This window comes from Physeter macrocephalus, chromosome 8, assembly GCF_002837175.3.
Source record: "Physeter macrocephalus isolate SW-GA chromosome 8, ASM283717v5, whole genome shotgun sequence".
NCBI classification, from domain to species: Eukaryota; Metazoa; Chordata; class Mammalia; order Artiodactyla; family Physeteridae; genus Physeter; species Physeter macrocephalus.
The window spans coordinates 61959018-61975975 of NC_041221.1; the positions used below are offsets into that span (position 1 = coordinate 61959018).

General features: G+C 39.7%; 1 long non-coding RNA gene across 1 annotated transcript in view; it reads right to left on the bottom strand.

Annotated features, from left to right (window-relative positions):
• Positions 1-13405, bottom strand: part of LOC129392294 (uncharacterized) — a 55487-nt gene extending 42082 nt beyond the window's left edge. Inside the window, exons 1-2 of the long non-coding RNA XR_008617989.1 lie at positions 13309-13405; positions 3192-3321 (exon numbers count right to left, since the gene is read on the bottom strand). This is a non-coding gene — a long non-coding RNA (uncharacterized lncRNA). The remainder of the gene's footprint in view (positions 1-3191; positions 3322-13308) is intronic.
• Positions 13406-16958: the final 3553 nt, after the last annotated feature.

Sequence of the window (16958 nt, forward strand, 5' to 3'; positions counted from 1 at the left end):
CATATGACCCAGCAATCCCACTACTGGGCATATACCCAGAGAAAACCATAGTTCAAAAAGACACATGCACCCCAATTTTCACTGCAGCACTATTTATAATAGCCAGGTCATGGAAACAACCTAAATGCCCATCGACAGATGAATGGATAAAGAAGATGTGGTGCATATATACAAGGGAATATTACTCAGCCATAAAAAGGAACGAACTTGGGTCATTTGTAGAGATGAGGATGCATCTAGAGACTGTCATACAGAGTGAAGTAAGTAAAAGGGTTATATTTACCAAATGTTATATGTAGCAAAATATGGTTATCATTGGGATTATGGATTTGTTTTTTTATGAGGAAAATTTTTATGTTCTGTGATAAGGAAAATGGTAGCTGTTTCTATTTTGAAGAAAAATAACTGGGGGGGAAATAGGTAAGATGGCTTTTTCTCCTCCCTCTCAGACCTCTGATTCACAGTGAGAGTAGTCTCCTTCTTAGTACCTAAGACACAAATAGAATAACAGGTTCTGCTATTTCCTGTCAATAAGATGGTTCTGGAAAGCCTTGGGAATGGTCAGGCCACAAGCCCAAAGGCCCAAGTGATAGTATATGCAGTTGGGGAAAATCTGGATTAGTAAATGGCCCTTTAGGGGCTTCGATGATTCGTGACTATTCTAAAAGCTGTCACTTAGAGCCAGAAGTAGTTAGTGCATGTAGGGTGGTGTGGGGCTGGAGAGCTTCTTGGTTGAATGAATGCCACCATAGAGGGCTTCTGAGAAAGGCTGGGCACTGGTGAGCTATCAGTTCCTCCAAGACACATGATTTTTCATCCCACCAGTCCCTCAGAGATCCTTAAGGAACAGCTTCTTCACATGAGACTTCATGGTCTCCAGGTGTGTCCTACTGTATGCTATGTCTACACTATACCTGTGTGTGTACAAGCACACTCACATGGAATTTCAGTTGTCAATTGTATATAACAACAAAGGGAGGTGATAATGATGCTTTCTCTGTGTCTATTAGATATGGGATAATAATACAGACTAGTACTTTTTCTTGCATAAAAGTCCTTTGCATGCACCAAGACAGATTAGTGATTATTTCAAGGCCACTTAGTCAAATATAGGGCTAAAATGAGTAAAATTTTAGCTATTTAACTTGCCCTGATGTACTTTATTCTTGCTTCAGAAACACTTGTAGAAAATTTTAAGCCAGAAAATTTGTAATATTCCTATAAAAGAAAGCCCAGAGATAACTTTTAAGACATTTGAAGAAGCATCCCATGAAGTTCACTCTAGTCATTTTATAGGGGTTGAATTGAACCTAGAAATATCTATCTTGGGTTTTAGGGGTTTTTTCCTGACAGTAAAAAAAGTCTGAAAAAAGTCTGTTTTAAAAATATTTTCTTGGCAGCTATTTTTGTCCTCAAAGATACGAAACTTAATGTTTTTAGGTATAGTAAGTTTTTATAGCATTATATAGCTTACGATTAAATAATGCTTCCTTGTCATTCTCCACTCTGACCACAAACCCTAAGACCAGTGTATGAGGTTGAAACATGAAAATGCCAGTATTCAACTAGAACAACTGAAAAAATCATAAATTTGTAGCAGAATAAGTCAATGTTTCTCTTTAAAAGATCTTTGAAAGGAACATAACATAGCCAGAATTATTTTGGCTTAGAATACTGTACTTTAGACTACATTCATATCCTGTCCTTTAAACCACTTTAAACCCCACCAAATAATCCAATCTGTTTCATAACTTCAATCTAAAGTGAGTCTGTTTGGGGTGGAGGAAAGAGTAGGGACACTCTAAGTTCTTAAAACTTTTTTTCTTAAAACTTTTTTACTTCAAGGAACAGGGTAATATAGGCTCTCCAAAATGTCAGACATTGCTCTTTTCCATGTAAAAATGTGTTAAAATTCAGTGATGGTCAATACTACATCCCATTAATGTCAAGAGCAAATTTTACTGATGGAATGAAGATTGAAGAAATTGTTGAGATTATTACTGTATTAACTAGAAGGCAGAATAACTATTATAGGAGAGACATTTGAATGTGACTTTACATCCAAAATTGGCATTTCAAAATGACATCCATTTTTCCTGCAAGAGTAAACAGAATCGTGTACAAGGAAGTGTGACCTGAGGCAAACTCCACGTGAGATTGTCACAGCCTCTCCTTGCATGGAAAGTGACAACATTCCCCCTCACCCTTTCCCCGCCACACACATACCCACACATCACAGGGTAGTAGACCAGGCCTTCACACAATCCATCAGTTACAGTTCTAAACAGAAAGTTGGGTTGTATCGCTAATTTACCCATCAACAGACATTCTTTATGGTAAAGCTTGTTTCTATTCTGTATATTCTGAATTACAAATATATATTCTGTATTATAATTCTATATCTATAAATCACTGTACTGTATCTGTAATGAAATTTCAGAATGGCTCATGATAACAATATATTAGTGTGAAATAATGTCACTGGAACCAAGAAACTGGACAGCAAATCAGCTTTCAGCTTCAACTCTCTAAATCTTCTGGCTTTCAAATTTTTTTATAAAACGCAATATTATTCCAAGGTCAGGTTTTCTTGGATTTCAGTTAGAATCCAGTTCACAGCAACTTCAATTTTCAAGCACATCAAGTCAACACTGGGCAAGGAAACCAGCTGCAACGGCTGCAGCTTCTGTCTATCTTTAGGAATAAAAGACGAGCCCTTATTCTAGGGCTGATCTTCCCCTTGGTGCAGAAGGAAGGTGATCCAGACCCTGCAGCTCTTTCATAAGAGCTGCTGTCGCAGAGTACGCTAGGCCACAGGTGACAGACTTCTCACTGTTTCCAGAAACAAACTTGTTGCTGAGACTCTGGGATTGTGTTGAATTTAGTTCAGTTACCCTGGTGAGCAAATATCATTATGACTGTGCTTCAGACCCTCACGCAGCTGCCCCCTCAAGTGTGACAGGAGCCCCCCGCATCAAATAGATAAAAGAATCAAGATCTAAGGTTTCCAGACCGCTTTGTCATTTTACAAATCCCCAAATTTCACCAGCCTAGCCCAGTCACCAATGGAAATTTGGGAGAAAAGGTAACATTCAGAAATATTGCTCAAAATTCTTTTAATATCTGCTCAAATATTTGCCTTTGCTCAGAATCCTCTGTTAGTTTCCCATCACACTCAATAAAGTACTTACTACGTTCAAACTTGCTCCAATTCTGGGTTTTGGCCTTTGCTATGAGTCCCTCTGTTTGGAGTATTTATAGGGCACACTTTCACAAACATTGCTTCCTCACTTTAATCGTTTGCTTAAATGTCTCCTCCTTCTGTAGAAACAAAAAATAATGACCCCAAAGCAAGTAAGCAAGCAAACAAAACAAAAAACTGTCAAGTCTGGAAAAACTCTTTCAAGTCAGTTGACATTATATAGTGAAACAGAGAAAATATTCTTTTGCTTTCCCAGCGAGGCTGCTAGTTCTCTCTATAAAATGTCCCCTAGTCAAGTCTGTGCCATATCATGAAAACCAGCCTAAAGGTTTCCATGGCATTCGTGGCTAGTAAATGTTTAGTAAAGGAATATGAACACCTGAGTTGTGAAAAGCAAGGCGTTTTCAGCACGCACGTCCAATGGAAACAATTAAAGAACACATTTTTTTTTGCTAATTTTATGATTTCCTGTATATCTGTGGCTGTATCACCAGGAATCAATGCAATATTTGCCAACTGGGCTGCATGTGTCTTTGCCTCTGAGGCGAAGCCCAGGACTTCTCAACAATCCTGTCACAACTAGGCGTGTATTTCCTCAAACTTCCTCATACTTGTACCTGCTATTGTGACGTAAATTCATCGTTGTCAGTCTCAGCTGAAACAGGCAAACTTCTTGCTGATGTCATCTGGGAAATAGATGACCTTGTGGCTAAATATATACTGCATGGCTTTGCAAACTGTCAATCTTCAGATTTAGGACTTTGTCTTTGGCATGTTAGGTTTTTCAGTTTGACAATTTAAAAAAGGATTGGTTTCCAGGACAACCCTGTCTCCCGATGACCACATGATATTTTCTCCCTTTCAGGGAAGACTTGACTTCACTTTATACATCTGAAAATTCACAAATAACAAAACACAGAAATCTACCATTATCGTACTACTTTTCAGAGCAGCTTGTCCCCGTCCCTGTTTGAAGTATAAATTTTTTTTTAATGGGTCCAGAGAGAAAATAGCTTGATTGTCTTTCCTTCAGGAAAACAGAAATTCATGAGACAATGTAGATTAAAGCATGTAATACATCCTCACCATGTGGGATTACTTTCTGAAGTTGGAGTTAATGTTGTAATTTTTTTCCTTTGTATTTTCACCTTAATTTTCCTGTTATTGTTTTCTACCTTAGTTCCAGTTAAACTTTCTAAGTTCTTAAAACTTTTTCACTTCAAGGAACAGGGTAATATAGGCTCTCCAAAATGTCAGACATTGCTCTTTTCCATGTAAAAATGTGTTAAAATTCAGTGATGGTCAATACTACACCCCATTAATGGCAAGAGCAAATTTTACCGATGGAATGAAGATTGAAGAAATAGGTTGAGCATATTAGAAGAATTTACCTACTGACAACCAACAATTAGCACAACACTGAGGAGGGTACATGTTTTTAAAAGAGGCTATTGAGACAACTTGATCTTCATATGTAAAGTATGATAGATGTTAAAAGAAATTAGGATATCGTGGTATGCTCCCTTGGACATTTTCTTTCAGTTAAGGAATTCTTATTGGGTACCTATACAGGTTTAGCAGTATGCTAATCACTGGAGGTAGAGGAACAAACCAGACTTTCTTCCTCCGTTGGAGAGCTTCTAAATGTAGACATTTAACATCTGCGTACCTAAGGACAAAAGTGATAAAATGGAAGCATGTATTGTGTTCAGGGGATCAAAGAGGGCAGTCAAACGCTAGAGAAATGTGGCTAGGGGGCAATATGGAAATATATAGAAAGTCATGTATAAAAAGTAAAACTAAATAATATGTGAATATTAATTATAACTATGGAAAATATGCTTATGGATAGAGTTCTAAAATTTATTTGATCATTTTTTCCTTGTAAAATTGCCTTCACTTATAATGTTTTAATTGCCAATAAGAAAGAAAGCCACTTTCCAAATTCTCCTTAATCCTTTTCTTAGACCTTAAAATAATCCTTTCTTATGTACACCCTAAAAGTGCAGAGGAAATAGAACTAACTTCTTGAGAGATGCTGTGCTCTGACATATATTTATGTCAACTCATTCAATCCTGTCTTCAATTCTATGATTTAAAAAAAAAAATCCCTACAGGAATCAGGAAACTGAGGCATGGAAGGATTACACCATATATGCAAGAAAGAGGATTCTCTCGGATTCTGAAGGCTACCTTTTCTCACCAGGCTCTTTTTTTTTTAGAAGATGAATAAATGCAGCAAAATAAAGGAATTCTATTTCAGCAATATGACAGTTCTAATTAAAGTTCATTGCATGGCTAATAAGCTGCTTCATTTTAACTGAATGCCTTTGGGTATGTTTCTGGCCTCAGTTTTCTCCTCTGTAAATTGAAGAGGTTGTACCGGGAGCTTGCTAAGCAGGTCCGAGATGCTATGCCTCTGTGGCTTGGGATGGTTTATTATTCTGAGCTGTCAAAAAGTATCCATCTCTGAAGCAACCACCATTATACGAAAAAACAGAAATTTAATAACCCCCTGAGAAAATCTACTGCTCCAGATCGCTTGGAGATGGGACTGAGGGCAATTAAATGGATATAGGCATTTAAAATACCTTAATTCCTCTTAACATAGACAACATACTGATTTGACTTCTCTTAGTTGGTGCTTATGTAATATGCAAAAGCAAAATAAACATGTGTAAAAATAAGGCCAACAGCTAAAGTACTGTTTTATTTTCAAATTATATGTTTGATACTATACATCTGGCTCATTTAAAATATTAGTTTACCTTAGAGTACTTCATTAGAGATAATTTTGAAGGATTCAGAAAGTAATTTTTTTTTCCCAAGGCCAGTATGTTTCTTTTATTATTATTATTTTTGTTTGACTTAAGACGGTTGAATGATTTCATTTTCATTTATAAGCATTACAGTAATTCCCATGCAAAAACCAAGACTGTATATGTCTGATTTCAACTGGCCAAAATCCAACCCATGAGACTGGACATTCAAGATCAAAATCAAAATGCTGTGTGACTTTTCCAATAGTAGACATCACAGTCATCCTTTGAGAGATCGGCAGGCCCCTGACCTCCCAAACACTAGTTTGCCATGAGTTCATACCAAAACACGGAGCCGATGCCTTACAGCACCTAAACCTGGCAAGTAATTTCATTCATGAAGACAGGACACCTCTACACCAAAGCTGCCACCCACAGTTATCTCCTGATTCCTGCTCTGTAGCAAAACCTGATTTTGAACAGGCATGGTGTCTTCTATTTGGGGATTGATATTAATTTTTCCTTCCAGTTTTCCTCAAAACTCTCAGTAGAAGCAAAGAGACTTTACAAAAAAGCTTACCTCTATAATGTCGAAAGAAATACAGTTGACCCTTGAATAATGAGGGGGTTAGGGGCACTGACCCCTGTGAGTTTGAATATCCATATATAACTTTACAGTTGACCTTCTATTCATGGTTCCAAATCCACAGGTCCTTGGAGGTCACATTTAATTCAGCAGAATTGGCTGAGCACTTTTTATGAGCTTACGGCACATCACCTACACATTGCTTGCCATAGGTCCATAGGTGCAAACCACCTATACTATAACTTATTTACTATTTTTTCATTGACATTGACTCGGAATTTTAACCAAAATAAATTTACTTTGAAAGAAAACTTGACAAATATAGGTCTCTCGCCATAGTTGTAAACTAAAGATAACAATAAGGTACATCACTATTTTTTTAAATGTCTGCTCACATACTACCTAAGGGCACATCAAACTCCACCACCAGCGATGTACCTACAAATTTGCATGCCAGATTTCTGGGAGCAAGCTCCCCGCAACATGGACTATTCAAATTAGCCCTCACCACAATGCCTCTGCAACTTGTTCTAACCAGCTAAGTACTCCAAAATTAGGCATTTATTTTAGACTAGGAAACCGATGATTACTTAGGACAAATACATTAGACATAACTTTAAACATATCATAGTAACTTTATTTTATCCATTTTTTTAGGGTTCTGTCAACAATAAACTCAGAAAGCATCCACTAAGCATTGGCTGTGAGCAAAAGTATCAAGCTTGCAGTTTGTCTTGGAGAACTCCCCACCCCAAGTACCCTCTCTCTCACCACCAACCTAAATCTCAACTCCAGGCTGTATTTTCCCTCTATATGTGCCCTCCCTGCCTTCTTGATCTCCTAGGGATCCTTTTTGCTTTTCATAACCTTCAGAAAAGAATTTGAAATGCATTCGCGCTAAGCTGATAACAGCTTAAAGTTTTATGTCTCCCAGTGATTACCGCCTTCAAGAAGGATGAAAATCAAAAGTAGAAAGTCTAGTAATAGGCTTGGGTTTGGATTTTACCTCCCCCTAACCTGCTCTGCACACCACCATCCCAAGCCACTTAATATCTCCATGATATTGAGCAAGTTACAGAACTTCTCTCAGCTAGTTTCTTTATTGGCAAAGTGGGAATAACAATATTTCCTTCCTCATAGGTTTGTTATGAGACTTTAATTAGAGAATGTAAAGTGCTTAACACAGTGCCTAGTGCCAAGTGTGAACTTCATAAACAATAGCTGATATTATTATTACATAATAGTTTCCACCAAAAAAGGAAGGTTGACCCTACCCCTAAGTAAAATTCAAAACATTCTGTGAACTACAGGTGGAATTTGATACTGTGCTGTTTAGCAAATGTTTGTTTACAAGCAGCTTTGTTATTTGTCAAGATATTACTTTATTTCCTGGAGAAAAAAAGTGATATGATTAATAGAAATGCCTCAGCAAGGTTGCAGGAGTACTAATCAGAAAGGAAACACTTTGAATCTATTCTACTCAAACAGCAAAGTTACAAAAATGAGTTTTATAAACAAAAAGTCATTGTGCCCCCCACCTCTCACCATCACCACTCCTCCCAATGACAGTCTTAAACTTTGGCTCCCAAACAAGACTTTGCCTTCTGTTCTGTTCTCCTGTGAGGGCTGAACCCACCCTTCCCAATTATTTCTGCAGTATGTGTAATAACAAAGGTTCTTGTGACAGACGTATCTGACCTAAAGCTTTGCGTTTACTCTACTTAAGTCATTGGAAGTGAACCTTGAGAATCTGGAAAATTTGCAAGAATTTAGCTTGACATGTTCCTCGAACAGGGATGGAGCAAGAGGTTGCGGTCAGCACGTGACACGCATTATTTCCTGGACGTGAAGGCAGGGTTCCTTCCATGGAATCCTGTTCCAAGTTTATCAACTGAGAAAATCATACTTAAGGGTTGTTGTCTGGGGACTTCCCACCCCCCAACCCCTGGTCCCCAGGCTAACTCTTCTGAAATCACCTGCTGGGTGACATGGGAGGGAAGGTCATGAGAAAGTCAACAATGCAACAGCTATTTCCCAAGCCATCCTGATCTTATCCTTGAAGATGGATCACATTCTCCAGCTGAACCTGTTATAAACAGCAGTCAGAAGGAGCTGGGAGGTATGAACAAGACTTAGCAGACTTAGCATAGGAGTGACAGTTTTGATCTCTCCTATGGGCTCTTCCTGGAAGCTGATTCCTACCCTGGGCTTTAGTGGACTCACATATTATTGCTTATGTCCACCACCCCCATCTCTAGTCTATCTTTTGCTTCTCCCAACCAGCTTAGATTCTTTCAAGCTTGACTTTCTGTAGTATGCACTGCAGAAATCAGTAGATTAAGTAGGTTTTGTGGTTTATTTAATATCATTTTTCAAATTATACTCAACCTTATTTGCCATGGCTCCCAAATAGTGAGCATCTTTCATCATCTGGTACCACCCCTTTGAGATGCACTGGCTCACAGATTTTAGAATGTTTACAATGTGTTATAGAATGCCTGAGGGCCAGGTTTATTTAAGAGAACTGTTTTCCATTCTAGGGTCAGCATAAAAGGATCTAAACAGGATGGAAAGAAACCCATAAGCAGCTTTCTCTGGTTATCCTAATGTTTCCTATAAATGCAAGCGATCACCAGCCATGGCAAAAGCATGACAAAGTCCACAAGAATCAGCATAGTTAGACTAGAAGTTTCTCTTAATAATCTACTGGGTTAAAGTTTCCAGACAATGTGAAAGATTGTTTCTGAAGTAGTCATTTGATAGTGATATTGTAGACATGGCTTGTTTCTTCCTTCAATAATGAGCTTCAAGATTATCTCTAATGTTTAGCTAATAGAAGTATTAGAATTTTGCAGGAATTGGAGAAGGTATGACTAAGTCTCATTTGACAGGAATTTCTGGACACAGACCATGTGCTACATGCTATTCAGAAGAGCAAATGTCTTCCTTTCATAGAGCTTCAGACTAGTAGAAAACTTCTTAACTGAGGAAAATAATAATGAACCAAGAAGAATCCTGAGATTCTTATTGACGATATTTTTAAAGGTAAAACAATGCTGTGTGGTTATAAGAATCTTTGATTTTATTGGAAACAGGTATAAATTTACTGGAATGAGTTTCATCTATATTAAAATCCTATTAGATTTTTAGTACCTGGCAAAATATCTCTGGGTTTTTGTTTCATTATGTATAAAAATAAGGAGTTAGGTGAACACTCAGCTTCCTTCCAGCTCTTCTGTTGTAGGTCTGTTAGTATATATTTCCAAAATGTATAGACCCAAGTACATTATTGGAGAAGAAAGTACTTGCTATACCTCTAAAAGTTAACAGACACACATGTTATGCTAACATATTTTAGTTGGGGGGGTCCTAGTTGTGAAGATTACACCTTGTTCTTATTCCTTTTGTAAGGGTTTTGAGGAAGTTCAGTGTAGTTGTCAACAATACGTATATGTGGAGTACCTGCTGTGTACCTGACATTTAAGTAGATGCTGGTTCTGATGATGGTATTAAGGGGGGAAGACAGTGTCCCTGTGTCTGAGAGCCTTCAACACTGCTGCTCTTCCAAAGAAGAGCAGGGCTTGCCCTGAGCCCTGCCTCTGCCCAGCCAGCGCAGGATGGTGAGGGAGGCCCCACCCTCTGACCTTATCAGCTGCCTTCGACCTGGGAGAATGGTTAGTCCCAGTCCCATTGTTCAGTGCTTCCTGATCCTACTGGTTCCCTCTGACTCACCAAACATGAAATCATAGCTAAGGAAGCTTCAAAGGGACCTCAGAAAGCCCTAGACACACACAGCTTAAATGACAAAATGGTGTCAACCGTAACAAGACTACAAACAAAATCATGGGCTTATCGCGACAGCCGCACTATGTAAAGACCTGCCCCCCAAATAAAGCTGGGATTCCTTAGGCTGCTTCCCAAAGTCTTTCAATCTAGACCTACCCATTTCTTCAATCTGTACAGACATTATGCACCAACAATTAACACATTCCCCAGAGTTCTCTGTATGTGACATGCTTGCTTCTGTTTTCTTTGAATGTACGGTGTCGCATGCCTAGCTTGCCCTCTTCATCTCTTTGTTCCACCAGTTGAAGCCTTATCCTGTGAAACCAGCCGAGATGCCAAGTGCTCTGTGAAGCCTTTACTGAGAACCCTGGATAGAGTTAGGCATGCCCTCTGTCTTACTAGCAATCTGTATTTCCATCAAAACACCTATTATAATATGCGGTTGACATGTTTTTCTCTGCCACCAGATTTCAGGCTCCTTAAAGAGAATGATTTTTGTTTTATTTATTTCTGGATCCCAAGAATTTTCTGGTCTCTGAGGCTCAAAGTCTGTTTAACAAGTGAACAAATTCTGGCTTCTGCCTCAAAGCAGAGACATCTTTAGTAGGAGAGTGTGTAATGGAGGGAGGGGGTGGGTAGAGCCAAACCAGAGAGATTCAGGGGGCTCCCCAAGCTGTACCCAATTAGTGAGAAAGGCCAAGAAGCAAATTCCAATTCATTTCTCCTTCCACTAATTGCACTCATAAAATGTGAATAATATGGAAAGAGTAGAAGTTGCTATCTTCACACAAGATGTTTTGTTTCTCTGACAAATGTGGGAAGAAGAACTGGGTGATAGAATGATCAGGTCAGCTGAGGAGTCACAACTGAAACTGAACACTGAAGAACAATGCAAACCGAAGACCTAGGCCTCCTTCATCTACCTAGGCCAGTTCCAGAGTAAGAAAAGAATGTATGGGAGAATGACTAGAATAATTCTCTGACCGTCCACATGCACCTTTTCAGATGTTGCAGAACTTCACTGGAAAAGGTGAAGAGGAAGTGAAGGGGTATGATTTAAAGTAATCAGTTCTGCTGCTGTAAGAAACGCTCCCTACATCCCAATGGCTTAACATGTCACACTGCTGTTCCCCTCACATCAAGGAAGGAGAAGTGGGGAGCTCTGTGCCAAGTCCATGGCCAGCTAGCAGCCTGTGGCCAATTAAGGGAAAGTTTTGAGAGCATAGACTTGGAGATTCTGCATATCAATCCCCTCACATTCATTGTCCGGAAAGCAATAAAAAGGCCTTCTCCATCAGCAACGGGACTGGTTAATGTCGTTTAGCTATTTCTAAAAAGAGAAAAAAATGAGACAAATACTGTATGATATCACTTATATGTGGATTCTAAAAAATACAATGAGCTAGTGAATATAACAATAAAGAAACAAGACTCACAGATTTGGAGAACAAACTAGTGGCTACCAGAGGGGGGAGGGGCAAAGTAGGGGTGGGGAGGTGGGAGGTGTAAATTACTGGGCGTAAGACGGGCTGAAGGGTGTACTGTGCAACACAGGGAATGTGCCAATATTTTGTAATAACCGTAAGTGGACAGTAACCTTTAAAAGTTGTATAAAAAATAACCATGATGTACACTTTAAATATCTTACAATTTTGTCAATTAAGCCTCAATAAAGCTGAAACAAATTAAAAAATAGTTTTTAAAATTAAAGGAATATATACTCCTAATTGAAAAAGGGAAAGAACAAAAATTCCCTTACAGAAGGAAAGTAAATCAGGAAGGAAATGGGAAGGGAAAAATCAAAATAAAGGGGGACGTTCAGAAAGCACTCAGGAGAAGTCTGTACTCTCTGGGTCTCTCTTACATAAAGCATCCCTTACCTTAGATTATCACACAGCTGAAGAATGGAATATATATAAATATGGAATATATACATAAAATGTATGCACATATACATAAAATGTATACACATATAATTTCCATTCTTCAGCTCTGAGTGTACATAAGGCAGAGATGGGGTCCAGAGTGTGAAAAAGAACAGAAGATATTTAAAAGCATATATTAAAAATATATTTAAATCACCCATACGCTACCCTTTTAGCAAACTCTGGCTTCTTGTCACATTCAAATTATTTGGGCTTTGCACTGCATACACTTCCCCAAACACGTCATTTTCCTTCATTGGTGTTTGCTTAGTGGCACTTACTGTGTTTTCTGTCTATTCCAGTTAGCAAAGAAAATAGTAATTAATTCTAATATGTTTTCATCCCACCCCCTCACCTTTTTCCCCTTATCTTCCAGCCAACTGCTGCTATTTTTCTAAGATCTAGGTAAGTGCTCTCAGCAACTTGTACTTTCTACTAGAGCACTTTTGATTGGTAATTATTTTGTTTCTGTGCTTGTTTACTTTGCTAAGCATTTTCCCCAAGACCAGCTCATCTCGTGGGCAAAGTGCCTCACAAGCTCCCAGCATCTGAGTTAGCATGCCCATATAAATTACTGAACAAACAGAAATTTGGGAGTGAAAAGGTGAAGTAGTAATAATTATGTGAAACAGTAGGAGGAAACCAGGGCTATCCCTGGAAAATAGGGATGTGTGTGCTCTATAACTATGTGTTGAACCAGAATACAAGCTCTATTCTAACAAACCCCCCCCCTTTTTTTTTTGGTCTGATATTGCTTTGTCTGGTATCCCCATTACTCAGAACCATGTCTGGCATATACTTTGTGCGCAGTAGAAATTTGTTGACTAGATGAAGGACTAGGAGAAAATAAAAGATGTGGCAGCTCTACAAGTCCTCTAAAAACCCTTCACCAGTTTTCTTCTTACTTTTTCACCCAATATGTTCCTTCCATAGCTTTGCCTAATGCAGTGGACCGACCATACAGTTTTTCCATACCTCTACCAGGACACAAAGCTTCCCTTCTGAAGCAACACGGCACTAAATCCTTGATTCTTAAAACAGGGAACTTACCTGCTACAGAGACCAGGCTATTTTGATTCAGGGGTGTAGTCAAAGTGATTCAGCTCTCGTTGCATTAGGTTCGAGTCCCCGGCCCGAGAGCCTTCTTTCCACCATCCTGACGTGTCTCCCCTCCTAGACCTGGGCACAGAGTTAAGCCGCAGGAGCTGTGGGAAGCAGAATAATTCTCGGTCCCATTAGCAGCTGTGCTAAGAGGGAGGACGAGGTGCGGGATGTGTGAGGCCGTATTACAGAGGAAGAAGTGGAGGGGACGATGCAGTTGGGAAGGACTGTGCTGAATTAACTGAGTCATCACCCAAGAGAACTGTCAGAAATGAGATTGTGTGTTTGGGGGAACAGGGGCTGGTGAGGGTAAAGGCAAGCAATCTTAGAGTCTTTGGGAAGCATCATGGAGGAGTTGGGGCGGCAACTCTGGAACCGTGGAATGGATTATTTCTTAAATCAAGGTCAGGAAGGTCCCAGAGCTGTGGCTACCGGCCCAAGCAGGAAACCCCTCCTGAGAAGCGCACATCCTCCTCTCTCTGGGCGGTTGTGACGTGGCAGCAGGATCTTGGATGCCCTAATTAGCGCTCTTGATGTGACAAGGGCGGCTCCCGTTCTGAAGTTTCCTTTCTGTGTTGTTTTACAGAAGATTTCACGGGAAAGGACCACAAACTCAGTTCCTCTTCTATTTCGTTGAAGAATATCAGCACACTACAATTGGTCAGAATCAAAATTTCATAAGCTTGGCTGCAGAATAGTTATGATGCGAAAACAATCACAAAAGCCTTTGCCTTACTGCTTTATTGACACAGCCTTCCTGTCCCCACATCTTGCTTCCTCTCAGGAAAGTGGGACGTGTTGGATGATTTCCCAGCTTCTATTTGGAGAGGAAGTCTACAGGTTTTCCATCATCCAGCCCCCGCCAATCTGCACTGGCTTGGGAACACCTGCAACCAAAGGCTATGCCCATTCTCTTTTGAGCGTTCACAGCTATCAAAATAAATGAGCCATCTTGGCTGGGGAAATCACATCTCCTTCCAGAGTAACCTCACCCTCCACATATGCACAAAGACGCACACGCCCGAGGTTAAGCACATTGCCTTTAACTAGAATTATAATTCAGGCATTTTGCATTCAAAACCAATGTCAATAAATGTCTCAATAGAGCTAAAAAACCTCATGTACTGGCAGCTTTTTCCTGTTGCAGCCCATTTCTTTCACACAGAGCAAATTCTTAAGCCCACACAATAATGGAAAACAAGGGAACTGCCCCGCCTCCTCTGCTCTGATGTATCACTAATAACAATACCAATACTTTTTGCTGGGTATAAGTCCTTTTCTCACCCACTCATTCACTCCCATCCCAAACACCTGTCTCAGAAGCCAGCATTCTGCAGAGAAACTGGGGTCCTCATCCCCCTGACCAGTCTGCTAGTACTCTAAAGTAGGTTGAGACACCCTGGGAGCTTATGACAACTTTATGCTCAGGCTAAGGCTTGACTCCGGGATCAAGAGTGTACTGCTGTCTGCTCAGATGGATGTTCATCTATTATTTACTATTTGTAACCCTGGCTTTGAGAATGGAAATAGTCATTTGAAATTCCTTTGATAGAAAAACAAGAGGCACAAATCCACAGGCAAAAAAAACTGATCACGAGATAAAAGGAGCCCTGATGCGTCACTAACACTCTAATGCATCTGTGTTGGGGCGTCCGTAGCTGTGCTGGTGATAGCATGAGAGGAGTGGGTGTGCGTATAAATATTTCTGCGTACTTGAAGGCCGATTGCTCAGTGCTACAGAACCCGACTCCACTCTGGAATTTCCTCAGTCAACATGGCTGGGTTTGATGAGAACTAAGAATGTAGTACACGACCGTCCTTTCCTGGACTTCCTCACGCACTAGAAGGGACTCCAAACCAAAAGTGACCATATCCTGTTTCATCAGTCACTCTCCAGGGACTGGTCACTTCCTTTAAAGTGACAGCGTTAGGAGATCAGAACCTTCAGATAACACCATTCCTAAGCATCCTTTTCTGCTTGGATTGACTTCATAGAAATATCCACGCCAGCCTCCATCTCCTCTGAATCATTCTGAACTTCTTAGTCTTCTTGCAAAATATTCATGCCTCCACTATAGTTTTCAGATTATTCTAAGAACTTTCTACTTGGAAAATGCTACATCTTCTCCTTACATTGATTTTTGCCATCTGTCCCCAGCTCACCTCTTTCCTATTTCACTGAAGCCTATCAACTTTCCAAAGCCCCAACAGAAGCCCTCCTTTTGTTGGGAAGGAGGAAGAAGGAAGGAAGGAAGGAAGAAGGGAGCCCACATTAATTTTCCTCTCCACGGAATCTCAGGAGTACGTACTACCTGCTGGACTTACTTGGCAGTGGTCATATTCTGCCTTCCCTGGTGGATCACTTTATACATATATATCTTGGCACCAGCTAGATTGAAAATTTCCTCACAGGTCACCAGTTTGCATTGCAAAAACTCGTGTTTCCAACAGAGTCTAACACACGCTAAGTTCTCCGTTAGGGTGTCTTGAGTGATCGAGAAATAGAAGTACCGATGGCTGGCCAGGGAACTTACATTCTACACCAGGTAAAAAGAATCGTGGCCATTAGGCATGAAGTCCTTCAGTCTTGACTCCCTCCTCTCACACCTAGAAACATCAACAGTATTCCCTTCTTCTCTTTCTTTCCTTAATTATAAGAACACGAGGTATCTCTTGCAGAGAGCTGTTCCCTCTACGTGTTTCATTCTATTTCCCCCACCCTCCTGCCACTGTAATTTGCTCTCCCTCCCAGGAGTCCTTATTTCTCTTTAGTCTGTAAAACAGCCCTCCCTTGACCTCAAATCCTGCTTATTCAATTGACTTCCTACCCGCTTCAGCTTCTCAAAAGACTGGTTTCTATTTACTATTTTTATTTCTTTATTTTTTAATTCTCAACTCTCTGCCACCAGGTTTCAGCCCTGCCACTCCCCTAAACTTGCTTTAAGTTCATCATTCATCTCCTTCTTGTACAATAGTCAGCATGTGCCTATTGCTATCTTACTGGTCTCTCTACCATATTGGACATTGTAGAGCACTTTCTTCTTGAAGATTACTTACTTGGGTTCTTTATACTCAACCCCTCTGTTCTTTCTCCTCTTTCTCTAATAATTTTCTTCTTCAAATCTGGCATGGACTTTTCTTCCTTGAAATCCTATAAATACAGATTTTCCCCAGGATTCTATGCACAAAACAACTTCTCCTTATATAGATTCCTAGGTAACCAGTTCACTCTGGATGCATGAGATTCTTACTGTAGTAATAACAATAATCACCACTATTTATGGAGCACTTTGTACCAGATATTGTTCTAAGTACTTTTACATGTATTAACTCAATTTATCTTTATTTTACAACAAACATTTTACAAGTGAAAAAACAAAACAAAGAGGTTAAATACCTTGCCCATAGTCAGAAGGAGTAGACTCAGGATTTTAACCTGCAAAGTGTAGCTACAGAGCCTGTGCTCAAGTGTAAATCCTGGGTTGCATATAGAGATTTGGGAGTTTATTTTTCATAAATAACAATTGGTGGCACCATCCTCTAGCCATCACTCAACTCAGAAATCATTGATTGATTCTTTTTTTTTTTTTTTTTTTTTT